At 43.5% G+C, this 13,568-nt stretch overlaps 1 protein-coding gene across 1 annotated transcript in view; it reads left to right on the forward strand.

Moving 5' to 3' along the window:
* Positions 1 to 13,568, forward strand: part of LOC311030709 (thyroid hormone receptor alpha) — a 132,175-nt gene that overhangs the window by 9,060 nt on the left and 109,547 nt on the right. Inside the window, exon 3 of the mRNA XM_084036642.1 lies at positions 7,711 to 7,793. The gene's annotated coding sequence lies outside the window, so the exon portion shown is untranslated. The remainder of the gene's footprint in view (positions 1 to 7,710; positions 7,794 to 13,568) is intronic.

A 13,568-nucleotide genomic window follows, 5' to 3' on the forward strand; every position in this document is an offset into this window, starting at 1 on the left:
TGGGTTTTTTGCTTCTAATAAGTCGGGATGACCCTGGGGACAACGGAAATGGGGTAAAAAATGACCGGATTTCTCCTTTAATGTGTTACTTCAGTTCCCAGCAGGAGGGTAGTGTCTTGTGACTTGAACTACGTGAATATTGTCAGTAGCCATGTTTCCATCCAAAGTGATTCGAATTACTGGGAAATGCGCATTAAAAGAAATTCGAATCATGTGTGTTTCCATCAAAGAACGGACTTTGGTGAAAACTACAAATTCGCGCAAGTTTTCTAAGTCACGCGAGATTTTCCGCGGGTTGGCATGGCAACCAGCCTGTAAACATTCCGTCGTCTTCCTGCCGGTGTTTTGATGTGGTGTTTTGATGTTTTACAATGGAGAGAGGACTTCAGTCATTAATTACACTCGCTCAAGTGGTGCTCGATCTTGCGGCGCAGTTGGTCCTGGCCATTAGAGGGGCTGTCAGGAGGAGAAGACAGCAAGCTGCCTTAATTAATGCCCTGGCCCAGCGAGAGAACCGTCTCCGCCGCCGACGACCCGCAAACACCGGAAGCAGTCGGGGTGAAAGTGCGCTACGTCACACTTGAATCTGAATTGATTCGCATACAGCTGTTTCCATCCCATTCGAATCAACCAAAACCCGGCCATAGCGAGCGTATTTCATTTTGTGCGAATCAGGGGATTTTAATGCGAATCACGGCGTTTCCATCATCATTTTCCGATGCGATACATCTAGATGCGCATCTAAACAGCTGATGGAAACGCACCTAGTGTGCTCTCGGAATATGAGGCGGTGTGAAAATCTCAAATGTTAACGTGAAGAAACACGTTTTACTGGCAGATGGTTGCTGTTTAAAAGTTGATGAAGATAATAAGTGGGCATATTTGTGTTATTTTAATTTTTTAATATTGCTGTAGTCATGACTAGAATGCACCGTATAATCACCATAAAAATAAATAAATTCTCTTCTCTGTAACTTCGGCGATCTTCACCGTACAACTTGGTGAAATAAAGTTCAGTCCGAAAATGAATTCTCACCAGCACCCACGCTTGCATCATTGGTAACAACGGTGCATGCACGTGGTGAAGCTCCATGCTTTTGCTACATTTTCGGCTTCTTGCTGGAGTCCGTGTGGCATGTGGTAGAATCCGGTCACTACCATCTGAGAAGGAAGCGGGGGGGTCGGATTCATTCATGGGGGGTGGACCCTGAGACGATCATCTCCCTCGGCCGGTCAACCAGCCGAAGCCGTTTGAACAAACGCCGCCGGAAGCGGAATCGACCGCCCCCAGGAGGAGAGCCACGACGGAAGCTAAACTAAGATAAACTTACCCAACTAAGCTTATCCAGCTTAGCTTATCCAGCTAAGCTAACCCAGCTAAGCTCCGTAGGCTGTCTACCACCCACGGACGTAATTTAGGGGGGGGACACAGGGGACATGTCCCCTGCACTTTTTCAAAAGGCCGTTTTTGTCCCCTGCACTTTTTACCGTCCAAAAACAATGTTACGCTATAGTAAACAGAGACGCGTCAAGCGCTAGGACCAAGCGGAAAACGGCCGCTCAAGCTGAAGCGTGTTTCCCTTAGTCTAGACCGCCCACAAGCTCCTCGATTGGCTCTGCCGTTTCTTGTGTGATTGGCCGTCCCCGCTGTCACTCCATCTTGCACACCGACGGTCTGCTAGTCTGCGGTCAGGAGTCCTACAGGAGTCCGCTACTAGAACTAGTTCACGTCAGCTAGAAGGATGTTAATATCAGAGGTTTCATTTACATTAACGTTTGAATCGGTGTCCGTGTGCGCGTGCGTGTATGTGTGTTTGGTTATTAGACGCAGCCAGGATGTCTAAAAAAAGAAAAGTGGACATAAGAGACTTCTTTAGAAGTCAAAGTGTAAGTTACTCATAGAAATGCGTTACACCCATCCTGCAACACCTTCACTGGCTCCCAATAAAGCAGCATATCCACTTCAAGATCCTCCTCATCATTTACAAAGCTCTCAATAATCTGATCAATAAAATATTTTATTATTGTTGTTGTTATAATTACTATTGGATTAGAATTGGGTGATAATGTTTTGCTACATGCTTTACCACCAGTCATACCAAAAAAGGGAACAGTAAACTTAAAATTAGCAATAAAAAACTAGAAGAACTACTAGAAAACAGTGAACTGAAAGAGTTAGAGTTTTATTAAAAATACTTGTGTCCCCCCCACCTCTGAAATCAAAATTTCGTCCTTGCTACCACCCAATCCACTAGCTAATGTCCAATCACAGGAGAATTCAGGCTAACCCAGCAACAGCAGTTTGGTGATGGTGGTGCCCACATCTTTCCAGAGACCCGGCTGCGTCTCGGATCAAGCTGGTTCAGACGTCTACAAAGAAACGGCTATGACTGCATTTCTTTGTTTTGCAATGCGACAATAAACGATCCTTGGATGGAGGGGTCCAGTGGTGTAGTGGTAGTTGATGAGGTGGGTGTACTGTCAGGTAGATGGGTAGGTTACAGAGGAGGAAGTGGGTATACTCTCCTATATATTCCATTGGCTCTTGGCTGGTATACCCATATACCTGTGTATACCCTCCACTACACCACTGAAGGGGTCCATAAGTTGAGAGAATAAATTTAAAGAAGGCAAAAGTTGTACTTCTACGTTAGAAGAATTGGAGTTTCCTGCTCAGACATTTCGACGACTGTTGGTGCCCTGTTCACCACAATGGTATCCAGTGTGTCCATCATTAATGTGGGATTAAGGCCTCATAATATAAAGGGGATTTAAACCGAGCCTATTATCTTGAAAACTGGCCAAGGACTTAAAGATATTAAGGTCTGGAACAAAGCAGAGAAGACTGGAATTTGTCTTGGGAGGCATGAACCCTGCTATTAGCGCTGCGTCTAGCTGTCTACCTCTGCTGATGACAGTAATAATACATAGAAGGAGATGGTTGTTTTGGCCATTTGGATGAGAGCGATGACATGAAAGTTCATACCAAAAGAGTGAGCTACAACATAAGGCATGACATAGTGTTGGGTTGGTCACTGTGTGCCATTCTTTTCACATTACACATTGATAAAAACATTTAGTTATCGCTGATTTTAATCTCAGTGTTTTGTTACTACTGTCTACAGAACAGTCAAGTACCAAACCTCGATTCACAATCTTGTTTATTCATTCTTTGATCAAATATTCAGGCATCTTTATAAACTACCATCATTTTCTGTTTTTTGAAACGGGACCTGTTATGGTTTTCTGCTTCTTCACTTTCATTTTTTTGTTTTTTTTGTGAATGTAAAAGGCCCACGTCCAAAGGGAGTTCCTCGACCCCCACAGAAAGCTCCTGAACTGACTCAATTGAAATCTTGCCTTCTCTTCCATAAAGTGATGATGTCACCAAGTAACACATTTGCATAACATCTGCCCAGCTGCACATTTGGCGCGCCCTCAAACAAAGCTTTAAAAAAAAGATGGAATTGGCACATTTAAGAGGATGTTCATCCAGCGTTTTTACGACGTATGTATGTTTTGGTTAACATAGGGACATTCTGTCTCGGTGAAACAGCTCAAATAAACGAAAAGCATGTATTTTAATTAATAGGATCTTTTTTCCAGATCAAGTAGATGGGAATAAAAGGGAATCATTCAACGTAGAGGAAGAGGAGATGAAGAACAAGTGGCTAGAACAAATTCTATCACTATTCCTCGGCAGTACAACTCCTGTTTGCTAGTTTCTGACAAACACGAAGCCATTGACCAATCACAACAGACTGGCCTTTGTTTCAGATAGAGGCTGACAAGAGCTGCTGCAGCACTGCCTGATGGGAAAATGAAGTGTGAGCATTAAAGCATGTAAACATGTTCTAGTAGAACCCGGAAATACAAGCATGCACCAGGAAAGGAGTTCCTCTTTAAACGAAATAAGACAAGGACAAGAAATACTTGCCATTGTTCTGCTATTTTATTCATGTTTCAGCCTGATTTCTCTTTTGGCAAAACTCACATCTTTTATAAAAACTAAACTTTATATTCATAGTCCTGTACATCACACACATGCATTTAATCAATACTAAGCATTTGGGAGCTGTGAAGCACCCGGGAAACAATTTGCGGTTCAGCGTCCTGCTCATGGCCATATTGACCTGCGGACAGCAGGAGCCGGGGATCGACCCGCCAACCGCTCGCCCCCCTGAGCCGCCGCCCCTCAGAACATTATCATGCTGTTTGGTGTGTTACATTTTTGACACGCGGCGTCTCAGACATCACAAATATGATTTTACCTAAACCGGGGGGAGGTAACGCACTCAGTTTTCAGTGTTAACACTCGACGGGGATGCTAATCTTTTCCAAGTGTTTGTCCGTGTGTCACACTCGATATCTCACACGCTCTTGATCCAATTAGCTCCAACCTCGAGGAAATGATGCGTCGCATCAATGTCTTTCCATGCGTTTAAATGGCAGCGATCGGCCCAACGGGGCGGCGTTACATTAATCGTTTATTTACACGTCCACTTATCTTCCCAGACGCCGCCGATCAGATTGGGATTAAAGTTATCTGACTGGGCGAGCTGGCACGCATGAGGAGTCACGGTGGATTTAAAAAAGAAGAAAGGTTTAATTTCACACAGAATATGCAACAAGGTCCACTCATGAGAACTAAACCATATGATGATGCAGATCACAGGGAGCATGGATCCAGTGTGTGGCCAGCTGGTTGAGTGACTGGGGGCTGTGTGGGATGGGATCTGAGTGATGTCCACGGAGTGTTAGCCGCCGCAGCCGTCGTGGCTTACATTGGAGTTCTGAGGTGTGGCTGAAACACACCCAATCTAGTAAAACATCTCCTCATGCTGTTGCCCATTTGTCACAGTCGATGGGCCACCTCCTGTAATCCCACCTGCTATATGGATGCATCCTGACAATCCTGTTGGACTCCCTACTCCCTACCCAGAGAGTCCTATGCAGAGGTCTAAATATCAAAAACCCTTTGGTCATTAGTCGGGTCATTCACTCTGCGCGGTTAATAACAACACTGCTGTCATATTTTAAGCTACTTGGTTGAGTTGAATCCTTGCTGTGAGATCCACTGGGAGGCAGTGATGCTGCAGGCTTTTATTGTGAAAGGTTAGGAAAGGAAAGGAGCAGCGTACGCTCCTTTTGTCAATGCGGGAGCAGTAGGTGTATTTTACCGAATAAATAACTAAATCCAAAGTACTTTGTGACCGTCTTGTGACTCTCTGTCCTCGTCCGTCTGTCATTTTGCCTTCAGCGCAATGCATGATGGTATATAATGCTCGCTTAGTGACCCTCGGTTGCACACTACTTTTCAAGATTAAATTGTGGGAGTTATTAAGTGTCAATAAAGCCCCGGCAGGTCTTGAAGCGACTAATTGGAGGACGCCAACGTGACGGCGTGTTTTCAGCCTCTGTTCACCTTCCCCTCTGTTGCAGCGGCGTCTCGTTCTGTCTCAGCATCTCTCTCGAGGGCTTCCTATTGTTTCTGTGAATAAAAGGGAAGACAAAAATAAAAAAGGAAGAATGGCTTCAGTGGAATGAGAGACTTTCTAACGAGCTCTTGCACCTCCAGGGAGGATTCTCGCTCACAGAGATACACTCATCCTTCTTCAACATACACACACACACACACACACACACACACACACACACACACACACACACACACACACACACACAGGAGTGGCCACAACAGGAAGTGATCCAGGGATTACATTAGACGGATGGACTGGACGGTTTCAGCAGTCTTGCACAGTCAAGTTTTTTTTGTTTGGGGGGGGGGGGGGGGGGGGGTTCCTGGCATCCTGTGGTTGTCGGGAGATGGGAAAGAAACAAAATCCAGATCCAGAGAGGATTTTCACTGAGCTGGGTCTAACGGATCAGTCGCATATTGGCAGCGCTGTTATTGTTTTTCTGATCAGATAACCTCTGAACATAACGTTGTCAGCTTTTCCTCTGCCAACGAGAGTCTGTTAAAGGTCTCATTCATCCAGCAGAAAGCTGGAAAGAAGAACAGTACACAAAATCCACTGTTTAGTCCGTACCGTGGTCTTGGAGCTGAAGTCCTTCTGTGGACCAATGAGGGTGACGCCGTCACAAATGAGATAACGTGTTGGACTGTCGGTGTTTACCTTCAACTGGTCGCTGCACATCGGACCATTCCACTCTTTGTGCGGTGTCACTAAAGTACCCGCAAACTAGAACTCATTGAGCTCAGTTTTTCACCTATATGTTAAGGCGTCTCCAGCCAATGGGGAAGTACCGTAAACTTGCATTCTCTCTGCTGGCCACCAGGGGCAGACTCCTCTGATTATGTAGAAGTCTGTGAGAAAATGGTCATGTTGTTAACATGAGTTTATGGTCTCAATCTCTAGTTTCAAGTCTTCTTCAATCCAGCATGATGTTAATTTAGTCCATTATGGTCCATTTAGAGTCCAACAGACCAGAAAGCAGGGGATGCTTTAGGGGGCGGGGCTACCTTGTGATTGACAGGTCACTACCACGCTACCAATGCTAGTTAGCTACTAAGATGACTTTAACACTTGGCTGTAAAGTTGACCTTGAATTATGAAGCTAACTTTGTTAGCAGCTTCACACCAGAATCCAGATGATCCGGATCCAGTAAGGGTGCTGCTCTGCTGCTTGTGTTCATCAGATCCACCTGTCACTCCTCCACAGTCCAAATATGGTCACTTCCTCACTGGTTGCAAAAAATCCAACATGGCAAAGCCGCAAAAAATCCAAGATGGCCAACAAGTGACGTCACCATGATGACGTCCACTTCTTCTGTATGTCTGTGGTTCTGCACATGCGGTGCTCAGGTTATTAAATGACCCAAATCATTCAGTTCTTATATAATAAGGATTCTTCAGTGTTTTTCAATGCTTTGTTCAGCCTCTGACTCCAGATGCATGTTCTCTCTTCGATGATGAACGCATGTGGAAGGAGGAAGTGGCAGCCTAAGGCGGGCGACATGTACGTGGAAGTCGCTCCATAGGAGGTAAATGGGCTGGAAGTAACGCGTAGCCCGACGGTGGGGGTCAACTTTGGGTCAAAGTGATGTTTGTTTAGTAATTTAGACCTTTTTCTTTTAGTCCCGGTGCAGGATTTGCCACGGGCCAGCGGCTCTGCGCGCCTTGTCACTTACGCTACATCATTAACGCCCACCGTTTCACCGGTTAGTAGGAGAAGTGCCTTCGCAGTTTTCATTAAGCCTCACCGGGTCAAAGCCGTCTGCGGATATTTAAGCAGCGGGCCGAGGGAACGGCCTGCTTTTAGACGAGTTGGGAAATTCTTCTCGATATAAGAGCCATGTGATCTGAGTTGAGGCACGAGTTGACCTCCTTATAAAGAGTCTGAACATTCAGATCATGAGTAGATTCCCCCTCCCTTTTCATTTAAAGTAAATCAGCTTAATAAGTACAACAAAGACACACACACACACACACACACACACACACACACACACACACACACAAAAATTGCTGTGTATATTCTCCAGCTTCACATGATTGAATACAGGAGGTGTAAAAGCAGAGAGAGCCGGTGTCTCCCTGCTGAGTTAAAGTGATGATGAGGCCAGATCAATAACCAGCTGGTTTCTTCATTGACTGAAAATGTATCAAATGGGGGAAATAAGCGAAATGAATAAAATAATATTTTCATGGAAAAGAAATCTAAGGCAATTTTTTCATGTTGTTTCAGATTTTTCAGACTGGCAAAGGAAGATCCGCTTCGACGAAGACTCCGCTTGCATCGATGACTGGCCTCCGTCTTCATCCCACCAGGTTGGTCCTCTTCTCTTCATCACCGTTCCTTTGGCCGTCAAATCCAAAGTCGATCAACATGAGCTTTCGATTTTTGACCTTCGAGGTCAAAAGCAGGATGGACTTCATTTAACTGTCCCTCCGCCCACTTGCACACAAAATAAGAAGGAGAATCACCTCAAAGACGACACAGATTGTTAACGGTGGCCTGCAGCTTTGAGACGCCACAACACAACCGGAAACTCCTCAACCGGTGTGGCGACATTTTGCCGACCACGTATGTTATGTAAACGACTCACGCGTAGAACACCTACAGTCTGTAAACTACAGAAGCTTTAGCAAAGGAAAACACTTCACGGTGCGTTCAGGTGTACCTCATAAATTCTGAGAAGTTCGAGCTGTTGTAAATGACCCTCCTGCCATCTAGTGGATCGTCTTTTGCTTGTTCAGTTTCTAAACTTGACCATGTGACCGACATGATACCATGCATGTCTCTTTCTGAAGAAGCATTTGGAAATGTACACAACAGTTGTCGGGTTATGAAGCCAATGATCTGTTGATCTTTACCAATCAAGACCTGATCGACTCGGGAGAAGTCGAAAGTCTGAACTTTGCCACTAGATGTCAGACTCCCGAGTAGAACATAATGAGACAAAGAGCTGACGGATGAGAGTGCAGCGCCTCCAGTCCAGTCGCTGATGGACATTTTTTCGTCTTCCTTCTGCGAAAACAGTTTCCACGCAAATTAGTTCCTCTCGCGTTTCATGAACGGGACTCTTTGACTGCCGACTCCGCAAATTAGCAACAACCGCTTCAGTCCGATTTGCACGCCTGCGTAAACGGCAAACGTCGGTCCTGTATAATTCCTGATCTGCTTTTACATCAATAGATGCATCTGAGTGTGGCTCAGTGTGTGTGTGTGTGTGTGTGGCTCAGTGTGTGTGTGTGTGTGTGTGTGGCTCAGTGTGTGTGTGTGTGTGTGTGTGGCTCAGTGTGTGTGTGTGTGTGTGTGTGGCTCAGTGTGTGTGTGTGTGTGTGGCTCAGTGTGTGTGTGTGTGTGTGTGTGTGGCTCAGTGCGGCAGTGTGTGTGGTTAAACAAAACAACGAAATCTCCCAGGATCGATCATTGAGAGTGTTTTTTTACATAAATAAAATCCTATTTATCGGGAGTGTATGCGTCTTTTGAGAACCACGTCTGGTTTGCGTCTAGACGATGCGCTCCAATTGGGGGTTGGATTGGGGGGGTTGTGTGCTCATTCAATCAAACAGCAGCGGTGTGTGTTGCAGACACACCTGGCGGAGATCTGCACATTTGTAATTTTTCAGTGGTGTTTGTGTCACACCTGCAGGGTTGGGCACGCAGCAACGTAGTAGGAAAAGAACAAGACGTGTTCTTCAGCAGCAGCAGCAGCAGACAGGAGACGCCTGCAGGCCTAGATCCTGAGACCTGCTGTGACTTGAACTTATTAGCCTTTGCAGTGTTTGCAGAAATCCAGCCCTTAAATAGTTCAGGCTAACATGTTTTTGCATCGTGATGACTGAGTCTGAGAGCAGGGCGGCTTTTCTCTGTTCATCACAGCGAGCGTTTGAGAGCTGAGAGCTTCTGGTTGCTCTGATGTGGAATATCTACAGTAACATGTCTCCGGATGAAGGGGAGGCCGAAGCTCGTAGGACCTGCCTGTCTGAGTGGCTTCATGAGATTCTGAGAGGGAGGAAACATCTCGGCGAGAACGATCGTTTGATTGGAGAGCAGAAAAAGCAGAATTGACGCTTATTGTAAATAATTTTAAAAATACGCTGGGCTCAGGAAAAAAAACGCTTCAACTGCACAACTCCACCGGTGACTTGTGCTATTTTTAGAACGCGTCTTCCCTGCCAGTGACTCCCCCTGGTTATTCTGCAGTTTTTTAATATATTATTTTAATACCGACAATCTCAATTCGACATCGCTGCATGTTTCTGAGGGTTTGTCTTCACCCCGACCACTTTGGTGCAGATTGAAATATCTAAAATAACAGCAGCATGGAGCAGCATTCTCCTCCTTTCCATCACCATCAGCCTCAGCTGCACTTTGTGCTTAGCGCTAATTAGCGGCGGTGGCACGCTGGTGAGCGGAGCCGAGACTGTGAAGGTGGTGAAGACGCTCCGTGCTCAACATCAGTTATTCAGCAGTTAACACGGAGCGTGCTGCCGTCGGCCGTGAGCTCAAAGCTCCACTGTGGCTAAGTCCGGCACATTCTTCTCCTCGTTACGGGCTTTTACTTTGGTGCTCCGTCTCTTGATGTCACAGCTCGTCCTCCTACATGCAGCGGTGACCACGGAGTGACGGCTTCAAATATGACGGACGGAAGCAGGAAAACCCAAACTCAAACACATATTAGTCAGATGAGCTCCACACATTGCTGTACGCCTTCTTGTGTAATAATATTTGCTCCTTTGTCCCTATTATTTAGATGAGCAGGTAGTATGATTTGAGGATGGTGAAATGATTCGTGTTTTACCAGCAAATAGTGGTGGGAATCATCCGTTGCTTCGATTCTTAAACGATTGTCGATGCTTCACGATTTAAATAGAATGACCAAACCAATTACTATTTGTAGGATACAGTTGATCCACTACATTACTTTTATAGAATGTGGAAAGATTGCCCCAAGAAAAAAACATTTTTTATATATAAAAAACAAAACAAAAATCAATTCTAGACTTTCCTGCATCGACGCAGACTCATTGAACAAACGCATGCATCATAGAATCAATCAGACCTCCTCCACCAGCAATAGTCCAATAATATGACATCACACATGCAGGCCTTATGTTTTTTTTTTTTTAAATATTTTATTTAGTTTTTCACAAAATAAGGTTACAGTTACAAACTGACAGGACAAAATCAAATCAAAGACAGACTCGTTATCCACGAAGTGGCAAAGTGAAAGTGAAGTAATCTCAGAATGACAAGACGATAGACACCTGTGGCATAGAAAGGAAAATAATCACGAAAATATTAATAATAAAAATAACAGTAAATAAACAAAGTATATTGTATACAGAGAGAGACAACGAGTTATACCGTTGCACATAGTTCATGTCAAGTCAAACCTGCGTACAAAGACATTAATCGATCTGATGATCTGGTAAATTTTCCATATAAATTAAAAACGGTTGCCATATTTTGTGAAATGTCTCATTTCTTTTCTGCATCCAATAAGTTATTTTCTCTAGAGGCACACAACTATTGATTTCACGGAGCCACATTTTAATTGGAAGGGGGGTGTCTAATTTCCATTTTGTTGCTATACATTTCTTAGCAATTGTCAAGAGGATTTTTGTAAGTTTCTTAGCGTGATTTGTCTCAAGATTGGAGTTAGTAAAATTCTCTAGTAAACAATATTCAGGGTCCAATGGAAACGTAACCCCGTGAATGTTTGATAGGGTTTCACAAACCCCCTGCCAAAACCCCTGTAATTTAGAACACTGCCAGGCGGAATGAAGGAAGGTTCCTTCCTCCGTGCCACATCTGAAACAAAGAGATGATATATTGGAGTTGTATTTATGTAATTTATATGGGGTAATATAAAGCTGGTGCAGGAAATTGAATTGTATCAACCTATACCGAGCATTTAAAGTAGAGGTGACCCCGTCTCTGCACAGGTTCCTCCACAATTTTTCCTCAATAGTTATTCCCAGGTCCTTCTCCCATTTGAGCCTTGATCTATCAATATCTGGTATTGATAAAGTCGACATGAGAGCTGTATACACCCTTGAGATGGTTCTAAATAATGGTTGGCCAGTATGACACAGATGTTCGACTGGAGACATGGAGGGTAAATTCCAGTGTCCTTTTTGATTGGCTCTAATAAAGTCACGAAGCTGGAGATAACTAAAGAAGTCTTTATTAGTCAAACTGTACTTTTCTTTTAACTGTCCTAGAGACATAAACACTCCATCTTTATAGCAGTGTTCTAGGCGGGAAATACCTTTCTTCTGCCAAGATCTAAAGTTGCCACTCTGAAGGATCATCGGTAACAATCTATTTCCCCATAATGGAGTTTTAGGAGAGAGAAATCCCTCTATATTAAAAAATTCACGAATTTTATACCAAACTTGGAATGAATTGATAATTAAAGGGTTATCAGTTGCAGTTTTAATTAATTTTTTATCCCATTTATACAATAAATTTGTTGGTGTCTCCTCTTTCAGCTCTATCATTTCAATATTGAGCCATGAAGGAGGTGGGCCCGTGTCAAACATCTGTGCCAAGAATCTGAACTGAGCTGCATAATAATACACCTGGAAATTCGGGAGTTTCAGACCTCCATCCTCATAATCCAAAGTTAATTTATCCATGCTAAGTCTTGGCGTTTTACTATGCCAAATAAACTGTCTGATTAACTTTTTAAGAGAGGAAAAGAATGCTATTGGGACATGAATCGGAAGTGACTGAAACATATATAAAAATCTAGGCAGGATATTCATCTTTATAACACTAATTCTACCAAGCAAGGTAAGGGGCAAGTCCATCCATTTTTTCAAATCTCCTCCTACTTTCTGAAGTAAACTAATTAAATTAAGCTTGTAGAGATTTTTAAGGTTACTGTCGACAAACACACCTAAATATTTAAAACCCAAAGGAGACCATTTAAAAGGGAACTTGTGCTTAACTCTATTGAAATCAAAGACAGACAGTGGCAAAATTTCACTTTTATCAAGATTAACCTTGTACCCTGAAAATGAGCTATATGTACCCAGTAGTTCCTTAAGGTGAGAGAGCGAGTGTTCAGGGTTGGTCAAAAATAGAATAATATCATTCATCCGCGAAAAGTGAAATCTTGTGTGTATCAGTGCCAATATCAAAGCCACATATGTTAGGATTACTTCTAATGGCCTCCGCCAGAGGCTCAATAGCAAGCGCAAAGAGGGCGGGGCTAGCTGGGTCCCCCTGTCTGTTACCTCTGTAGAGCCGGAATGAGCCAGAAGTGTTCCCATTTGAAATCACTCTCGCCTGGGGGGATCTGTAAAGATATTTTATCAAAGCAATAAACCCAGAACCGAAACCAAATTTCTTCAAAACGCAAAATAAATACGACCACTCAACCATATCGAAAGCCTTTTCGGCATCAAGTGAGGCAATCACACTTGGTATCTTATTTTTGTTAGCAAAATGTATTATATTAAACAAACGCCTTAAATTATTAGCGGACAATCTATTTGTAATAAACCCTGTTTGATCTGGGTTGACAAGCTGGGGAAGACACCTTTCTAGTCTTTTAGCTATCATTTTAGTTATTAATTTATAGTCTGTGTTAAGGAGTGAGATTGGTCTATAGGAGGAACATTTTTGAGGGTCTTTCCCTTTTTTATGGATAACTGTAATAACAGCTTGGGAGAAAGAGTCCGGGAAGCCCCCGTCCCTCCTACTTTGCTCAAGCACCTCCATCAACAATGGTGTAAGAAGGTCTTGAAATTCTTTATAAAATTCAGATGGAAAGCCATCATCCCCAGGTGATTTATTTACGGGAAGTAAATTAATAGTGTCCGATAATTCCGCGCTAGAAAAGGGCTTCTCCAAACTCAACCTGTCCTCCTCTGATAAACATGGCAAGTCAATAGAGGATAAAAAAGACTCAATTTTAGATAAATCTCCATGCGATTGTGAGGTATAAAGGTCCATATAATACTTTTTGAAGGCCTCATTAATTTCAGTAGGATTATAAGTTATAGCTGTGGTTGATGTTTCTATAGCATTAATACATTTTTTGCTTTCCTCAATTTTAAGTTGCCATGCTAGCACTTTATGTG

This window comes from Eutrigla gurnardus, assembly GCF_963514095.1.
Source record: "Eutrigla gurnardus genome assembly, chromosome: 20".
In the NCBI taxonomy this organism is placed as follows: domain Eukaryota; kingdom Metazoa; phylum Chordata; class Actinopteri; order Perciformes; family Triglidae; genus Eutrigla; species Eutrigla gurnardus.